Below are 14,665 nucleotides of genomic sequence, written 5' to 3'. Positions count from 1 at the left end.
GAATGAAGGGTATTACTATTTATATCCCACTCACTACTACCATGGTTGGCCAATTCAATTTTTTAAAAATCCATCTATACAGAGGTGGCTAGGTTGCACAGTGGATAGAGCACTGGCCTTGGAGTCAGGAGTACCTGGGTTCAAATCCGACTTCAGACACTTAATAATTACTTAATAATAGCTGTGTGGCCTTGGCAAGTCTTGCAAAATTCTAAAAAAAAAAAAATTCATCTATACCAAGTTTTTGATTGCTAATGCTTTGAAGGCCACTAATGCCACTCAAAATGTTGCCATAGTGACAGTCCGCCCACTAGGAATTGATGGCTGGCCTACCTTGTATCCCCAGAAAAGGACCAGCCTCAATAAAAAAAAAAAAATAGAAGTACACACCCTCCCATTACATTTTCTTCTTTTTTTTTCTCCTACTTACTGATATTGTCTCACCTCTGTCAGTTTTTGGGCTCTTGGTGAGCCCTGATGAAATTCTTTTTCTTCCTTTCTCAAATCCTTTTCCCCTAACAGGAAAAAATATCCTATTTTTTTCAATGTGGTTTCAGTCTCAGAAGGAAAGTAAACTTAGAATGATTTTAGACTAAGGTATGGAGTACTGATAATGCTGAGGTAGGAGTGTGAAGGGAGGTATTTTAAAAGGATATTTCTTAAAAAAAACTTCTAATATGAGCAGTTTTATACACTGTGGGAGAGTGGAATGAAGGATTTCAGGTGATGGGATATAGACCACTATGGACAAGGAGAATAGTACCCTTTATATCATACCACATGGAGCAGATAACTACTGGGTATTGCAGTGGATAAAGTACCCAGTCAAGAGTCAGGAAGACCTGAGTTCAAATTTAGTCCCAGATACTTACTAGCTGTGTGACCTTAGATAAGTCATTTAACTTCTATTTGTTTCACTTATAATAGGAATAATAGCACCTATCTAACAAGATTGTTATGGGAATCAAATAAGATAGTCTAGGGTATGGTACATGATCAGAATGATAAAAATATAAACTATTATTTTTATTATCTTCCTTTAAGGTTGTCTCTGATTCATCCCCTTCTGCCTTGGATCCCCTGGTTGGTAAAAGTACTTTTCAGTTTGGATTCACTGAAAGTATCATGGACAGATCCCCTGTTCACTACCTTTCATAAGCTTCTACCCCTTTTGTATATGCCAACTACCAGTATTGCTGGGGTTCATTGCATAGAAAGTACATGAAGGAATAATTATAACAATAATTAAGAAATGTTGTAAAGCACTGTTTTATTTATTGAATCCAATAACTTTCCCAGAAATCAACAAATAACTTATTTTTTTCCTTTTGAAGTGTTTTTATTTTGCTTCATATATTCATTTTTATTCGTCGCTGTGGAGAGTGAGGCTTGTACTGATTTAAAATTAAGCCATCTGGATTTGTGCTTTTAACTGCTAATAATAAGTGGTCCAAATCTAAGAAAGAAATATAATAAATGATTTCTAAGGGATTTTCATTCACTTTAATAGGAAAAAAGATATAGATTATATATATTTTAATGTATATTTTAGCTTTTTTTCCAAAAGTTTTAAAATAAAATCTTGAGGTAAAAATTTAGTTGAACTATCACATTTAATCTTTTAAATAAGAAAATATAACAAATTAACTTCACAAGGAAAAGGAGGGGGAGAGATTGACTCAAAAGTATTTTATCTGAAGTATATTGGAGGGACTTTAATGGACTGCAAGCTCACTGTGAGTTGACAGTGTCATATGTTAGCCATAAAAGCTAAAACAATCTTAAATTGCATTAAGAAGGAGGCAATGCCTAGGACTAAGGAGGTAAAAGTCTCATTGTGTTCTGTCCTATTCATCCTACATCTGGAAGGCTGTGTTCAGTTCCAGCAATCACACTTTAGGAAGGACATTAAGATAATGAGAGGGGTCATCAGAACCAAGGCCTGGAGAGGATGCCCAATGAGGATTAGCTGAAGAAAAGGAAGGGGACAGAGAGAGAGGGACATAGCCTGGAGAAAGGAAAACATGGAAGACACATTAACAGTTTTCAGGCATCTGAAGGGCCATCCCTGGAAGAAATTAGAATTGTGCTTAGCCCCAGTGGGTAGACTCAGGGATAATGCAGACAGGCAGACCTAAATCTAGACTAACACATGGATCTCCAAACAGTAGAATGTTCACCCTGAGGAAAAAACAGCTTTCCGTTCCCTGGAATTATTGAACACAAGTCTGAATGACCACTTGTCAAGTATGACCCCAAAGGCATCAGAAAGATTAGGAGGCTTGCAATATCCTTTCCAAATCTGAGAGTATGGAAGAAGACAAAATATATCTAAGTGCAAGAATAAACAGCCAGTATTGTTCAGTCAGTCAACAGGCATATGGCATACCTACTGTTAACCAAGCATTGGAGATGCAAAAAGAGCAAGTGACATTCCCTACCCTCAAGGAATTACACTGTAATGAAAGAGATAATATGAAAACAATTCTGGACAAACAAAATATTTACCAGACAGGAGAAAGCATTTTCAAAAAATGGAACATTTGTGGGAAAAGTTATAAGTTCCTTTTTTTTTGCATGTTTCATTGCATTGTTATATCTCTACAGTTTAAAGAGCAATGACTACACAACAATCATTATAACATGCTGTAACTAGGTTCAGGATAAACACGGATCCACTCTTTTTAATTGATGTTTTATTTTATTTTTCCAAAGTTTTTCAGCAATCATCCACATACTTAATCATAAATTACACAATTTCCTTCCACCTTCCCTTCCCACCCCCTTCCCCTCAGTGACCAACAGTCTTGTGAACTTTGTACATGCACATTTGTGTTTAACAAGTTTACATATTTTCTGTATGAAGAATTAGGACTAAGAGAAAAGAAAGAAAACCAGGGATAAGAAGGAAAAACATAAGAGAAATGTTTAAAAGTGAACATAGTGTTCATTCAGATTTTGTAGTTGTTTGGGTTTTTTTTTTTTTGTCTGAATATGGATTGTGTTGTCCATAACAGATTCCCCCAGGGTTGTCCTAGCTCCCTGAAACTGCTGAGAGGAGATGCATCCATCAAAGTTGATCATCTCACAATGTTGTTAATGAGTTCAATGCTCTTTTAGTTTGGGGCAGCTAGGTGGTGGTGCAGTGGATAGAGCACTGGCCCTGGAGTCAGGAGGACCTGAGTTCAAATCCTGCCTCATTACTTTAAAACTGCCTAGCTGTGTGACTTTGGGCAAGTCACTTAACCCCATTGCCTTAAATAAATAAAAATTTTTAAAATGTTCTCTTAGTTCTGCTCTCATGAATCTACTCTTATGGGAAAGGACTGGTACATTATCCGGGCTTGGTGTTGGCAGTCATTCTCTTCCAAAATGTATCTGGTAATATCTTCACACCTGGCCTTTTAAAAAAAGAAGCCAAAGATATGAAGGCATTAGATACCAAGGTTTTGAGTCAGGGTGTTAATGAGAAAAGGACTTGGGAGTTCTAAGACATGGTACAGAAATTATAAACTCAACTAACTGCCTTAAAGCAACATTTTGTTGGAAAATAATGTTAATTTTATATAATAACTTTAAAGTTTGTCAAGTGCTTTACTTATGTTAGTTCACTTTATGATCTACCCAGTATACTGGTAAATGGGCATCTAAGGTGGCACAGTGGAGAGTGCAAGACCTGGAGTCAGGAAGGTCTGAGTTCAAATTTGACCTCAGACACTTACTAGCTGTTTGATTCTGGGCAAGTCACTTAACCCTGTTTGCCTCATGTAAGATGAACTGGAGAAGGAAATGACAAACCATTCTCTGCCAAGGAAACCCCAAACAGGGTCATGAATAGTGAGACGTGACTGAAAAGCAACTGAATAATAACAGCAAAAGGACTGACAAATGTTTAACAACTAGATCTTCCAAAAGAATGTATATACAACACACTTATAAATTTAATTTTCATTATTAACATTTCTTAAACGTTAATAATTTCTTAAATTATTTCTTAAAGTCTAGACTATCAGTAAAACAATAAATCAAGTTCTGTTTTATAGCATTTGACAGTTTCCAAGACATAAATCTTACAAGTTCTTGAACCTATCATGATAACTGAACTGTATGGTGGACCAGATTCTGAATCTGGAATCTAAGATTTAGTCCTTCATCTGCAACTATGTGGCATTGTGCCCATCACTTAACCTCTCTGGGACTTGGTTTTTTTAAATGTGTAAGATGAGAAGATTGAAGTACATGAACTCAAAGGCCTTTTCTGACTCTAAAATTTCACAATTCTGTGCATTTGATTCTTCATATTTGACTACATTTAGATTTTAATATAGTGAAAGAATAGTTTATCCTGAAGTTATATGCTGGGGAAGGCAGTGATGAGGAGAAAAAAAAGGTGCAGGGATGGAATACAGAGCTCACTTCAGGGAACACCCACTGAGCTGTCCTAAAAATACCCAAAAGATCCTCTGTGGGGCCTCTCTCTGGGCAGACGCTGTCATTCAGAAGACCCAGCCCATTTCTGCCTAAGTTACAGAACCCATCTATTCTTAATTATAGGATGGTAGATCTAGCCCTGGAAAGGACCTCAGAGGATGTCTAGTTCATTTCCCTCATTTTCCAGATGAAGAATTGAAGTCCCAGGGAAGTCGAGTGATCAGCCCAAGATCACACGTTCAATAAATATCAGGGGGAGGATTTGAACCTAGAATCTGACTCCAGAACCAATACTCTTTGTTTGCACAATGCTGTCTCCCCGCAATAAAGACAGTGGTTCCTGAGGCACTCCTTCAAAGGCCCTATTTTCTCCCTGTGGTTGTAATTCAGGGACATCTTGTCACAGTGGATATTTGGATGGAAGAAACCCAGACCACAGTCTGGCTGTGTCCTCATAGGCAAAGGGAAATAAACAGTCAAGCAATGCATTATCCATTATATTCAACCACGATGGACAGACAGTATGATAGTCGGGGCCAAAAAAAGAGTGCTTTTCCTGACTAGAACAAAAGCATTTGGGCGGGGTGGGGGGTGGGGAGGCTGCTTCGATTATCTATATAATTACCTTAATCTCTCTGTTTGGCTCGTCCAAACTCAGGTAAAATGATATTTTTCCAAGAGAAAATATTCAATTTAAATTCACATTTAAACAAAACCAAAGTTGTATTCTGAAAATCAAACCAAATTTTATTATTTTCAGCCAAATACTCATAGAGTATAGAGAAAGAATTCTGATTTTTCAGAATAAGTTGTAGAATCTTACAAGAACGCAATAAAAAATAATATGGATTATACTCCAACTTGGGAGGGAAAGGATTCTTATGGCATCTGCCCTTAGTCATAGCATATATATGTCTTAAGAAGAAATAGTCTCAGTTCTGTTCAATCAAGTCAATAAGCATTTATTAACCAACTATTATGCCAGCCACTGGGTTACACACTGTGAATACAAAGAAAGGTAAAGAATAGTCCCTGCCCTCAAGGGGATCACAGTCTAACGAAGAAGGCAACACGCAAACAATTAGGTAGAAGAGATATACTGCATAAATTGGAGATCATTGCAGACAGAAAGCACTAACACCAAGGAGGATTAGGAAAGACTTTTTTTTTTTTTTACAGAAAGTGGTATTTTAGCTAGGATTTGAAGGAAGCCATGGAGGTGGAGGTGAGGAGTGAGAGTATTGCAGGCTTTGGAAATCCAAGTCAGATAAACATCCACAGTTGGGAAATGGAATGTCTTACTTGAGAAATAGCAAGGTGGGTCAATTGTCCCAGAGGTATTAATCAATCACCACTTTATTTATCTTCCCCCTAACAAGGGTAGGACACAACCATCAAATTCATCACATTGGCAAGAGTCTTTCAGTGTCCCATCACATGCAATATCTTGGGGAGGTCCAGCCGATGCTCGAACTTTTCCACATGGCTGTTAGGGTATATTATCTAGCAGATGCAGGCACTTTATCCCTGTTATTATTGTTTTTATCTCCAACAGCTTCCAAACATTCAAGTTTTTCTAAATGCCATTACTACTTCTCCCCAACTCTCATTTTCTTGGGTTCATACTTCTGACATCAGCTGGTGCTCTTTAAAAACAAAACAACAAAATTAAAAAAACAAAACCAAAAAATCCCTCTTGCACTCAGAATTATTCCCTTGCTTAACTCATTTATAGTTCCCTGAAATTTTCAGTTTAGGACCTTCTCCTAATGAGTAAGTCTCTCTGAGTCCCAAAAAGTTATTGGAAAATGGCAATCCTTCAAGGAGAGGCCCATTACAAATATGTTTTAGTTTGTGGTAGACCACATGGCTTAAATACACACACACACACACACACACACACACACACACACACACACACACACACACACACACAAACTTGGGAGTGGAGTTTTATAGAATCTCACTATCTAAGCTACACTGAAAGAAAGGGGTAAGTTATTCATGGAAAAGAAAGGTTTTTCCTTTCTAATCTTTGGGACATCAATTTGTGACAGTTAAAATATTTTTCTTTCCTGAGATAATGTATTTTGAACGCTTTTCAAGACTTGTGAAATTTTGAAAATTTGTGTCTTATAGATGTGACTTTAGGTTACTCACTAAACTTTTTATGACTTCTCTTTCCTCCCTTATAGACCTTGGGCTAGAGGGTCCCAAAGATCTTCTTCAACTCTAAAATTCTATGCTTATGAGTGCATTTTGTATATTTGAGAATTGAATTCTGGATAATGCCATTATTTTCTGTAATCTCTTATAGTGTATTTAATTTATCTGTTTCTGAAAGTCAGGAATTTGGAGAGTTCTACCCAAAAGTGAATGGCAGATATTCAGTCAGTAAATCAAGGGGTAGTCATATCAAGGGGGTAATGGTGTCATGGTAAAGGTGTGGTTCATAGATTCAGGATGATCTGGTGACATTACTGACATTAGAAATAGAATAGATAACTCATGTTAGGAAATCTCAGAGTTTGAGAACTTAAGAGTCTAAGCTCTACAACCTAATTGACAAAAGATTATCCACTTCAGTTGAAGAGCTCTAAACAGGGGAATCTCACTGCCTTCTAATGAAACCAGCTCCACTTTGGGCTAATCTAATTGTTCAGAAGTTTTTCCTTATGATAAACCAAAATCTACCTTTTTGTGATTTCAACCCATTGGTCATAGTTCAGTCTTTTGCAATTACACTGAACAATTTCTAGTCCAGTTCCCTCATATGAGGTTTCCTTTGAGGAATTTGAGGGCCAGAGGGACCAACATTTTAAAAATGACTTGTCCCTTAAAGAGGGATAGCCCCTCCAATGTTCCTCATATTTGTCATGCAGAACATAAAAAGTGTGATTTTTGTCTCCAACCCTCAGAGGAAGCTAAGGAGGAAATTAATAAGCAACTCTAACAACAATGAATGAAGCAATTTTGTGTTCCAATTATACAATAAGCAGTAGAAAAGACATAGTGTCATAGCAGAGTTTTATAAAAGATTTTAGAGGCTATAAAGTTCAACCTCCTTATTTTACAAATGAGGAAATTGAGGTATAGAGACAATAAACTTAGGGGCAGCTAGATGGTGCAGTGGATAGAGCACCAACCCTGGAGTCAGGAGAACCTGAGTTCAAATTCGGCCTCAGACACTTAATAATTACCTAGCTGTGTGGCCTTGGACAAGCCACTTAACCCCATGCCTTGCAAAAAAAAACTTAAAAAAAATAAAGATAATGAACTTACCCAAGATCACGCAGCCAGTGTATCAAAGGTAGCATTTGAATCTAGGTCTTTCTGACTCCAAAGACCAGTGTCCTAGAATCCACTATAACATGTAGGAAAAATGCATAAAGAATTTCCACTTTCCACTGACAAAAGATGATCACTTCAGTTGATTTCCAGTTCTCTTTTTTTTGTGTCCACATCAGGGATGACCCACCATGATAGTCAGATTAGTGACTCAGAAGCAGCCTTCCTACCCATGACTTCTAGCCTCTTTCCCCCACTCCCACCTTCACACACATGCTCTTCTTTTTGACAGGAAGATCATCATCCAGATGAATCACTTCCTTTGACTTTTCTCTCTGACTTACCAAGTCAAGTTCAGTTGTGGCTTCTCTCTACACACCCAACTCCCAACTTAGTCTGGAGATGATATAGCTCCATGACCTCTTGCCAGATGAATGTAGATAGGCCCTAGAAGTACTAATTTGTTTTATAGTTCTCTCTTCAAAGAATCATTTTAGACCTGGAAGGAAATTTAAAACTAATTTAATGCAATCCTTTATTAAGGGCAAGTAAAATTTATAGAGCACCTTAAAATTTGCAAAGCATTTTACATGTCATCTTGTTTGATCCCCAACAATTTTGGGAGATAGGCGCTATAATTAATCCCATTTTACTAATGAAGAAATTGAGACTGAGAACTTGTGACTTGTCCAGGGTCACACAGCTAATAAGTGTCTAAGGCAAGATTCAAACTTCAATTTTCCAGACTCCAAATCAAACATTCTTTTCCCTGTACCATCTAGGTATCCAAGACTTGCAAATGTCACACAGCTAGTAAAAGGCAGAGAATAGAACCTGTCTTCTAGTTCTAAGTCCAGTGCTCATTCCAACTTACTTTGTCTATACCTATAGGGTTATTGTTAAGAATTGTGTTCTCAACTGAGAAGCATTTTTAAAAATATATTTCCATATTTTTTTGAACAAAAAATACTTCAATTCACTTGCTGTTGTCATCATTTATATAGTACTCAATATTTGCCCCTTAAGTGAATCTTGTTTTATTAAGATATTTGGTCTGCCACAAGATCCTAGGGATTCTGGGATTCCTGGATATTGAGGAGAATCAATCAATTAAAATTCAATTTTTCCTCAGAAAAGCTCTTAAGATATTTGAGAGATGATGAGTATTATTCATAATTCTATGCAACAGAGGTGGGGCAGCAAATAGAGAATGAGACTTAGAGTTAGGAAGATAAATCCTGCCTAATTCACTAGCTGTGTTACCCAGGACTTTATACCTTGGTTTCCTCATCTATAAAATGGAAATAATAATAGTACCTCCCTGTAAGCATTGTGAAAATAAATGAATTAACATATGTAAAGTGTTTTGTGAATCTTACAATGCTATATAAATACTATTATTATTGTAAGAGGGAAAGTGATTAAAGAATGGAGGATGATACACTTTTAATGTATACATATTTGATATTTTAACATTTAAATATTTATTATTAATTTTTTAAATATCCTTTTTATTTTAAATTTTGAGTTCCAGATTCTCTTCCTCCCTTCCAACCCTTCCCCACCCCTGAAAAAGCAAACAGTATATCAATTATGCATGTGAAATCAACCAAAACATTTCTATATTAGTTATATTGCAAAACAAACCAAAAAAGAAAGAAAATGAGAAATTTATCCTTCAATTTGTACTCAGAGTTCTTTACTTTCTGTATGGAGTTGAACAGCATTTTTTGTTATCAAGAGTCCTGTGAAATTATCCTGTATTATGATATGTAGTCAAATCTTTCATAGTTGATCATCATTACAAAATTGCTGTTACTATGCACAATGATCTCTTTGTTATTCTCACTTGATTTTGCATCAGTTCAAACAGTGCTTCCATGTTTTTCTAAAGCCACTCCCTTGTCATTTCTTGTAAAACAAAAGTACTCTATCACAATTATATTCCTCAATTGATGAATATCTCCCTCAATTGCCAATTCTTTGCCATGAGCAAAAGAGCTACTATAAATATTTTCGTACAAATGGATCTTTTTCTTGGAACTCTTTGAGGTATGTATCATCTAGCAGTGGTTTTCTTGGGTCAAAGGGTATGCACAGTCTAATTGCCCTTTGGACATAGTTCACCAATTCACTACCAACAAGTATTTAACATTTCTGATAGCTGTGAGACAGTACCTCAGAGTTGTCCAAATTTTCTTTCCTCTTATCAATTATGATTTAAATTATTTTTATATTACTATATATAGATTTGATTTTCTGAAAACTATTTGTTCATATTTCTTATCCATTTCAAAATTGGATAATACATTGTTGAAAGAACTGTCCAAACATAATTCACTGCGGTAGCAAAGGCTGGAGATAAAGTGGATGTCTATCAATTTGGGAATACCTTAAAAAACTATGATTCATGAATGAAATAGAATATTAATTGTGCAGTAACAAGGGACAATATGAGAAAATCAAAAAAAATGAAAATATTTGTGTTAAACCACAATGAGTCAAATAAAGAGAACCAAAAGAACAATATATACATTGATTACAGAGTCAATGAAAACATCATTTAAAGGAGTTGTTTGAAAAACCAATAAAGGGCCTGGAGAACAGGTCATGAATGACAAACTTCTCATAATTAAGAAGTTAGGGAATTACTGGAGCATTGTATGCATTGCCAGATTGGCTTACAATATTAAATAATTTTGCTTAATTGTTCTTGTCCTAAAGGAGGATTCATTCATTTTGATGGGGGCGGGATTCTCTATGATTTTAAAATAAGATGTTAGTAAGACACATTTTAAAAAAGTGAAATAGCTGGCAAGAGTCAAGAGTGTGAAAATAGGGAAATGGAAAATAATGACAGTTGGCATTTTTGGATTGCAGTTTGGCATAGTGTTTCTTTGTTTCTCTGGTCTTTTTGTCCCCTGTGGAGAATGCCAATGGTTATCTTGCTTGATGGAAGTGAGGAGTCAAGGTCCTAAGAGGTGAGATGGATGAGTTCAAGAACTTAGTAACTGAGAGAATGGATCAATGGATCATACTTCCCAGCTACCAGAAATGTGAATTAGAGGGTCAAGGACAGAGGAAAAAGGGGAATATAAAAGGCTAAGTGAGAAGCTGGATATAAAGAATTTCTTTGCTAGTCTGACCTACTCTTTTATATATGACTGCTAATTGTATTGAGACACACAATTGGTTTTGGTTTCTGCCAGCAAAGACACTAAAAGAAGAAATCCTGACCATCAGGAGTTTTAGCCTCCAATGACTGACTGAATCACAAGTATGAGGGGTTAAGAATTAGGTTCAAAGTTCTTAAGTCTTATGACTACTTGATGATCTGCCTAATGTATAAAATAAGTCAAAAAATCAGTGGAGAATTGTTTTGTATAATTTGCACTGTTTAGCTTGCTTGTGGGAGGATGGCCATGAGTATGGTGTGGACTATGCCTTTCCTTAGGTTTAATAGTGTATATGCAAGTGAAAGGAAATTGTTTAGATCTAAATTTTGTTGGTGCACAGTTGTGACATAGATTTTTATTATTTATTTTTTATTGTTCCCATAACAAGAGGAAACCTATATGACTGTGAATGCTCTATATGTTTCAATGGAGAAATAATCACATTTTGTCAAAATCTTGTAATTAGAACACAGTGAACAATATCATATTTAGAGAGAAAATGGCTTCCTGACACAATATGGGAGCTTGGAGCTGATTGTGATTGGGAAAATCTACATTAAACACTAGTTTCTAATCTATCTTATATTTAGTATCAAGGAAGTGCTATAGTTTCCCAAGATAAAAAACTGTCCACTCTCTGAGAACTGCAAAAACTTAATACTTCCTTACCATTTTCTCTTAGCAGAGAGAAGTACATAAATTTTTGTGTGAATGGGACTTGGGCTGAACATTTCCCTTACAATCAAATAGAATCAAATATTACTAATAGTTGAAGGTTATGTTTCCTAATTTAGTCTGCATAATAACACTATAAGTGGCTGTTCATCCTTCATCTTCAAATAGGACCAATGATGTCCTGAAGGTGATGTCTTGACTTAGGCATGTATTGGATTTAAATGAGATAGAGTTGTTAGTCCCATTCTCTCTTCTAGTTGTCAAAGTCTAATGGCAGGACATAAGTCAAGACAATTGAGAAGGACTAGGATGCAGTGAATGACCTTGGTGTCTTCAATGTCTGATCAAGCTCTAAGCAATCCACAGCACCTGCTTCATCCACCTTCATGAGCTGCTAAACAAACTTTTTCTTCTCCTCCTATTTTACTGGGGCAAGTCTTCACATGCGTGAGGTAGTCATCCCCTTAATTTACCACCAGGTTTAATGCCTGTCAGTTACCCTCAACATGATTTAGCCCATCTGCCATGAAGGTTTTACTGGATTGTGACTGCTATGCAAACTACAGCTTCTTGAGTTGGGTGATAGGTGGACACCAAAGATGAATGAGCAGCCCTGAAAAGGGTTTTGGGAGACCTCACACCAGAGGAGTTAGTCTTCCTTAAACACCTCAAACTAAAGTGGGTTGTCATTTCCTTCTCAAGAAGATTAAGGCAAGCAGAGATTAAGTGACTTGCTCAGGGTCACACAGCTAATGATTGCTTAAGAACAGATATGAAGTCAGATCCACCTCCAGGCTCAACACTTTTACACTGAGTCACCTAGTTGTCTCATCATATTCCTAATATTAGAGGTAAGGAAACTGAGGCTTAGAGAAGTGAAGCAATTTACCCATGATTACAGTTAGAATTAGTAATGGATCTGTCCTGACTCCAAGTCTAATACCATGTTGTGTCTCTGATGAAGAACAGGAGTTACGACAGGAATAGTAGGGACCAGAGATTATGATGAAATCAAAGAACAGATTTAGGAGAGACACAGTAAGAGAACAGGCCAAAGGAGAGTGAGGATGGAAGGAGAAATGAGGAAAGTAATGAACTGACAAGATAAAGGATTAGAAGAGCTATTAGTATTAAGACTGAAATTACTAAGGAATGATGGCAGGGGCTTGGGTGGAAAGGAAGATTGTAAACACTTATTACAGCTACTGAGAAAAGAGGAAGACTGACTTGAAGGTCAATATTTGATAGCAAGAAGGACTTAGATATTATCATTAAACTGCATCTAATAGGCAGTTAGGCTCCTGGAACTTAGAGCAGGAAGAGTTCTAGTTGCTGAATGATGGGATGTAGAACTAATCCTCTATCTCCTATTGGCATTTGACTCATTCTGGACACATTCTTAAACCTTTTTCAAACCCAAGTCATGCCACCGATACCAGAACTCTGATACTTTGCTTCCTTAGATCTTTGATACTGCTAAATTTCAAGAACTGAAATAACTTTATTCTCAGAATTCATCTTTCACTGCTTTAAGCCAAAGGCAGTTAGGTGACATAGTGTAAAGTACCTGGGTCTTAGATTCAGGAGAATCATCTCATGAGTTTAAGTGCAGCCTCAGACACTTATAGCTGTGTGAACCTGGGCAAATCACTTAACCATCTATAAGATGAACTGGAGAAAAATGGCAAGTCATCCCACTATCTTTGTCAAGAAAACCCTAAAATGGTGACAGGAAGAATCAGACATGCCTGAAAAATGATTGGAAAGAGAAAATAGTTTTTAGCCAGCATAGGTAGTTGCTTTTCATCATTCTAATTTGTGTCATCCATGATCATTGCCAAGAAAACATGACATCACAAAACACTGGGCACAACTAATCAACTAAAACAAAAACAAATTCAATTCAATCTAAAAGAACTATTGATTGCCCATCTATCATGTGCACAGTTTATTTTAGGAACAAGTAACAGTACAAATCAGTTCTGGCTTTCAAAGAGTTTACAGAGTAGTAGGGGAGAAAAGATGATGTACAAATTGCAGTGGGAGGTAATATGTACATTAAGAAAGACACAAATTTTATAAGGATTCAGATGAAGAAATAGCAGTTGGGGGAGGATTGGGGAAGGTTTCACTGAGGAAGTACCATTTGAACTGGATCTTGAAGGATGGAGGAAATTTCTATAAGCAAATATGTGAGGTAAAAGTGAGGGGTTTCCAGATAGAGGGGATAGTATGAGCAAGAATTATAGACTAAATATTTTGAACCTCTAAAGCCAACTTCACTTTGACACTTGAATGTCAGTACTAAGATTGTAGTGGGAAGAAGGGAATATGGAGACAAAGTAAGAAGCCAGAACCAAGAGCCCCAGAGATCTGCTAAGATTTTGAGGGCTAGATGATGGATCTTCAACTAAGGGAGTAGTCAGAAGTTTGGAGGTATACACTAATTGAAGTTTAGTTTGGAGATGTGAGTCAGAAAATGATCACATAAACAAATGTCAGGGTAGATATAAAGATTTTAGAGCTCAGGGCAAGCAGAGGAGCGATAATCAGACATACACAAAGGAATATGGAGGATGAGAGAGACAAGTCCCAGAGGAGGAGACAAAAATGAACAGAACATCAGGAGAGTCATAGGAGTTGAAGGGATAAAGACAAAAATAATTTGGAGAAATATTGTGGGGGTGGAGGGGTGGCTGGGTGGCACAGTGGATAGAGCACTGGCCCTGGAGTCAGGAATACCTGAGTTCAAATCCAGTCTCAGACACTTAAAAATTACCTAGCTTTGGGGCCTTGGGCAAGTCACTTAACCCAATTGCCTTATAAAAACTAAAAAAAAAAAACAAAAAAGAAATATTGTATAAGAAATATTGTATATATAGTATATTAGCATCAGCAAGACCTATATTGAGGGACAAATTTTTGTCCCAGTCAAAAGCTTGTCGTGTGCTTCCTGTTGGGAGAACAACAACTTATGATTTGTATGTATACATGTTGGTGTTTTTAGGCAATTGGGATGGATGAATGATGGGATGCCCAAGGTCACACAGTTAGGAAGTATCTGAAGTCAAATTTGAACTCAGGGCTTCCTGACT

The sequence above is a fragment of the Macrotis lagotis genome, chromosome X, assembly GCF_037893015.1.
Source record: "Macrotis lagotis isolate mMagLag1 chromosome X, bilby.v1.9.chrom.fasta, whole genome shotgun sequence".
Taxonomy (NCBI): Eukaryota; Metazoa; Chordata; class Mammalia; order Peramelemorphia; family Peramelidae; genus Macrotis; species Macrotis lagotis.
Note: the sequence above shows the minus strand (reverse complement) of the source record.